The 5191-nt window shown below is 40.1% G+C and overlaps 1 long non-coding RNA gene across 1 annotated transcript; it reads right to left on the minus strand.

Moving 5' to 3' along the window:
- Positions 1-261: 261 nt before the first annotated feature.
- On the minus strand, positions 262-1177 carry LOC126503288 (uncharacterized). The gene is made up of 2 exons (XR_007592237.1): positions 1118-1177; positions 262-769 (listed from the first exon to the last, which is right to left on the minus strand). It is a non-coding gene; the product is annotated as an uncharacterized lncRNA (long non-coding RNA).
- Between the last annotated feature and the right edge of the window lie 4014 nt (positions 1178-5191).

The following is a 5191-nucleotide window of genomic DNA, read 5'->3' on the forward strand; positions in this document are numbered from 1 at the left end:
GATCAGCTACCATTACACAAACAACATCTTAATGTGTTTTCTCCTCTGACTCCTGTGTGTTGATCTTTACAGCCACCGTTTACTCAGGCTCCGTGTTGGTCTTTCTATGATTCTTCTGTGTATTTAAACATTCCTTCTAGGAGATGTTCTAGGCTGCCTCTACCTCTCCATCTTCATTCAGTTTTTATTCATTTTGCGGTGACAGAACAGAAATCTCCATAGACCCAGCTACGTGACGATTGAAAAGAATAGAAGCAGGGGTACAGCGATGAACATAGAATCTATATTTTCATTTTATTAACCAATGGCTCTTGTCAAAATCATAGTAGCTGTTCAGATCAAAATGAAATGAGTGGAGGAGCACAGCAGCGTAGGTTCATTGGCAGCAAGTCTGGAAGTGCAGCCGTCTCTCAGAATAGCATAGCACATGCTTGTTAGTAAGGAGAGGGCCTTGGGTTTAAATCTCAGTGGCCCTTTCACCTCCCAGTTGTTAGCATTTTGAACTGATAGGTGAGATGTGTAAGTAGAAAGCTTTAAGGAGGGTCTCACGTGATAATTTGGAAGAAAAATTCAAAATGAATTTGGAGGAAAGAATATTAAATTGAAGCATACACATAAGTCTCAGCGGTGCTGAATGTGGTGGCATTCGCCTTGAATCCCAGAGCTCAGAAGGTGGCGGCAGCAGATCATCTCTGTGAGTTTGAATCCAGCCTGGTAAGGTCTGGACAAAGTAAGGTCCAGGAAGCCAGGACTGTTACACAGTGAGACCCTGTTTCAAAAACACACATACAAACAAACACAGTTTCAGTGGTTATTCTCCCAAATATTTTTACCATACGTACTAAACTTCCCACTAAGTTACAGTTGGACAGGAAAATGTGATTGCACTGTAGAATGATTATAAGATGAAATGATTTTTATCTTTAGCCTACGGAAACAATATACAAGGGCAGATGAGATGGTTTGGTGATGGGCTTGCTGCTGAGCCTGAAGACCTGAGTTTGATTCTGTGAATGAACATTCCTGAAAAGAAGCAGTGTCTGTGGAGACTGATGGGCTGATCAGAATCTGAGTACTGTGGAGAGGTTGGAACACTGTGGGTTCAGAGGCTAATTACCTTATCTTGGGCTAACTATAGCCCTCTGCAACAGCTCTTCCTTGGCCACCTCTGTGTCAGAACTAGATTCTTGTTCCTGACAGATAAAAAAGACCCTTTGAAATCTATTAGCTTAGTAGAACACTAGCTTCTACAAAACCCAAAGCTAAGGCTGTCATCAGATAGCATCTGGGGTCTATAGAAAAGGTCCCCTTCTTGCTCTAAGTGCCTCTCTGCTCTAACCATCCATGTATTTTAAACTTGCATTGATGTATGACTTTCTTTTTTTCTATAACATTATAAAATTTTCATGAAGCTCCTTCCACGATGGAACATGGAACTTGGGGCAACCTAAATCTGTGATGGCCACTTGAATTGGCTTCAGAACTAACTGTCTTGTTCTCTTTACTAGAGAGTGGCAGTCAACATTTTTTTTTTTGGTAATAATTTCCAGGATCTACATAGTAAAAGAAGAGAAATACCTCCTGTGAGTTGTCCTCTGACCTCTGTGAGTGTTCTGTGGCTTGTTGCACATCCACACAAATGCACACACACACACGCTAAATAAGTAAATGCATAAACATAAAAAATTAGATATAATAAATGGCTATGTTTAACCTGAGTAAGCACTTCATGAAATGTGATAGACACCACAGCATACCTCATTAATATGATAGTTGTTATATTTTATATAGCAGTTCTAAAAAGAGAAAATGTCTCTATTACTCACAATTAATTTTCAAAAAACATTGTTAGTTTTACTACCAGGTTATATATCCAAGGAAGGGTGAATGAGCAAATAATTTATTTTGCATGGTGCACTGATAAGGAGAGCTAAAATTAATATTTAGTCTTTAATAAGCATGAATCAGATATAGCCCGCTCAAGCCTAGATATTTAGAAATGTGATCCATGTTGAAAGAGGCATTTTTCAAAGATCATTTCACCACTAAATATAAACAAGGAGGAAGCTTAAATCAATAAGAAATACCAGCCCAAGGTAGCATAGGTTGTTTTATAGGTCAAGGTACATTTATCTCAAAATCAAATTTCTGTTAAAAAGCCATATCTGACAAATGTGTATACATCTTTAAGTGTATAAACAGAGGCATAGGATTTTATAAAGATGAAACGTATATGAACTATTTTGCTGTTATAAAATAGATTTTTGAAATGCATTTCTCCTCTCTAATTGTTTATCTTTAACCAATGTGTCCCATCTTCTCTTCCCGCTCCAGCCGTCCCAAGCTTTGGTGGTCAGAATTCCACCATCCACTCCTATGAGACCCATGCTTTCAGGCTCTACATACCAGGGATACCACCGACTCAGTATTGGTCTCTCTTTGTCTGCTTCATCCATATCATTGCAAGTGGCAGGTTATCAATCCCTTTATGTCTACAGAGAATTCATTTAGTATCTCAACTCCTTCTTATGAGTCTTTAAATTCCTGGCTTTTGTTCCAGCTGCTATCATAGCCTCAAAGAAGTGGCCTGGAAACAGACTTTTTCTTGTTCCTGGAGACCTACACCAAATGTTTTCTTTTTATAGTTGCTCCTATCACCTCACCATTCTGAATTTTGTGGTCAGCCCAGTGTTAGAGAGTGCCACACCAGGTGGTATATATTTGAAGCTTCTACCAGGTCTGTGACTTGTTCGAGTTGTAAATTATATACAGAAGAGCATCAGGCAGAGTCTCCTGACCCTAGGTCACCTACATCCCTGAACACAGAGCTGCAGTCTGACTGTGTTCTGGTTTCTTCACTGCACACCATGACAGCCAGGGTGAGCATGAATTCACATCTTCTACCTAGTGGACAACTATTAGATTCATTATATAAAATACGGTCTAAATGCCAATAAAATGTGACATATAAATTCTTAAATAGCATATTATAAGCTTCAGTTTTGATTCATAAACTTTCAGTTCTAAAACAGTTATCCATGAGCTGTGAATGAGGAAAGTATTTAGAGGTCACAAATGTTTTATTACATTTGAGATTAGGAGCATTATTTCCCTGTTGAAAGTTGGCGGCGGGAGAGTTGTAATTTTATAGTTGGTCATTTGTAGATGCTGGGCATAGTTTATGAAGGATGTAAAGGACAGGTAGTATCATGATGTGCAAACAGTTCTCTTTGGACAAAAATAAAGAAGGCTGGGTTCTACACCCTCATAACACTAGATATCTCTGTATGCAGTAAGCATATATTAAAATTCACTGCATTTGAAAATATGAATCTTCCCTCTGATGAATCTAGCTACTTCTCCCTCAGGTAAATTTAATCACATGGATTTCAATAAGAAACACATTTTTGAAATATAAAAGATACCACTTTATCTTCTTCAGAAATTCTGTCAGACAATTCTCTGCAGAAGAAAAATAACTTGTCATTGTGGATTTGAAGTTGGAGGTTATAATAGCTGACTTCAGAAAAATAAGGTAAAACTTAGCATGGTGGTGCATACCTGTACTCCTAGAACCTGGGAGGGAGAGGAGAAAGCACTGCGATGTCCAGCTGCCTTCAACATTCATCGTAAGTTTGAGGTCAGCCAAAGCTACACTAGAACAATTTTAAATGTTAAAACAAAGCAAAATGAAATGAATAAAATGCGCACATGGACATACGGGTTTGCACACACACACAGGCACACACAGGTGTGCACACACACACAGGCACACACAGGTGTGCACACACAAGTGGGTGCTTACTCACATGCACACACTTTAATTTAAAAGCTATTCTGGAAATCATTCTTCCAAGGAGAAGTCTCTTCGAAGAATGGGGATAATATTTTTAAAATGAGCTTTGTGTAGTCTCAATAACATTTTTATTTCTGTTTAATTTTAAAGTACCTGTCTGGGATTCCATAGAAAGGGCACAACGCAATCAACGCAGCAATTTTTAAAGCATCGATTACAGCTGGATGCTGGGAATAGAGTAGTGAATAAGACATTACTTTATCCTAGAAGAAGCAACCCTGCTCCTTATCCTTAGCATTCTGTTACTGGGCAAAGGTCTTGAAATACTTTTTTTTTTAACCATGGTTTCAGAACTTTCCATGAAGGATTACTTGACTCTGTTGTTCTGGGCCTGGCACAGCAGAGTGGACACAATAGCAGAAGGGGACTTTACGTCCTAGAGCCATGAAGGAAGTCCCACGCTGCAATGTTCCCTTCGAAGGGGAACTGCCAATGATGCCACCTCTTTCTACAAGGCTTTGCTTACCCTAAGTGGCCCCACCTTCAAACAGTGACAAAGCTCTGAGCTCTTGGGCCCTTATGTGAATGCATGGCTGTACCCTGAGCAAATGGGAAAATGGATATTCCATTTATTGACATGCGGGAGGAAAATCAGGGATCATGATTGCTGGGGTTTGGTAGCTGTGACCAGGGACAATGAATAAAAAGGGCTTGAATGCATGACGAAAAAAGGAAGGGAGAAGTGAAGATGTGTCTGGTGCTCGGGATTTCCATAGCAACACGGGTTTGAGACACTTACAGTTCAAGGGAGAGTTAAAGGTGCGGTAATGGCAGTAAAGTATACAGGAGCTCAGGAAACGTGACAATTTCAAGTCTCTTAAGATGCTGATATTTATTGGTGAAGAAGCACCACACACATTGAAGTAGAGTGGTAACAGCAACTCCGAGAACGATGATGTCACTGTTTCAAACAGGATTGGGGCCACCGGGCATCTTGACCCATGAATGACCTTGATTGAAAGAATGTCCACTGGGTAAGGGACCAGAACGAGAATGGCAAGAGAAGAGTGTGGGAAATATCGAGGCTGAGACCGGAGTGTGGATGGTTTGCATTTGGTTGAGGATATGGGCAGAGGGGCAGGGGCAGAGCCAAGGAGATAAAATGATACCAAGTGTGACGGTGGTTTTAGAAGGTGAAGCGATTCAAGTGGAAGCAATTAGCTTCCTGTAGAAGCAGGTCCATAGCGTTCATTACGGGGAGAGGGCTGACCCAAATTCCTGTACATTTTCGTTTCACTTCAGCTAGTTTAAGTCAAAAGACGTAAACTGATACAGAAAAATGTCCAGGGAAGAAAATTTCCAGGCACCATCTTGAAACCGTGTATGTCCTCTGAT

This window comes from Alexandromys fortis, unplaced genomic scaffold (assembly GCF_014885135.2).
Source record: "Alexandromys fortis isolate MF-2015 unplaced genomic scaffold, M_Fortis_MF-2015_v1.1 scaffold_52, whole genome shotgun sequence".
Taxonomy (NCBI): Eukaryota; Metazoa; Chordata; class Mammalia; order Rodentia; family Cricetidae; genus Alexandromys; species Alexandromys fortis.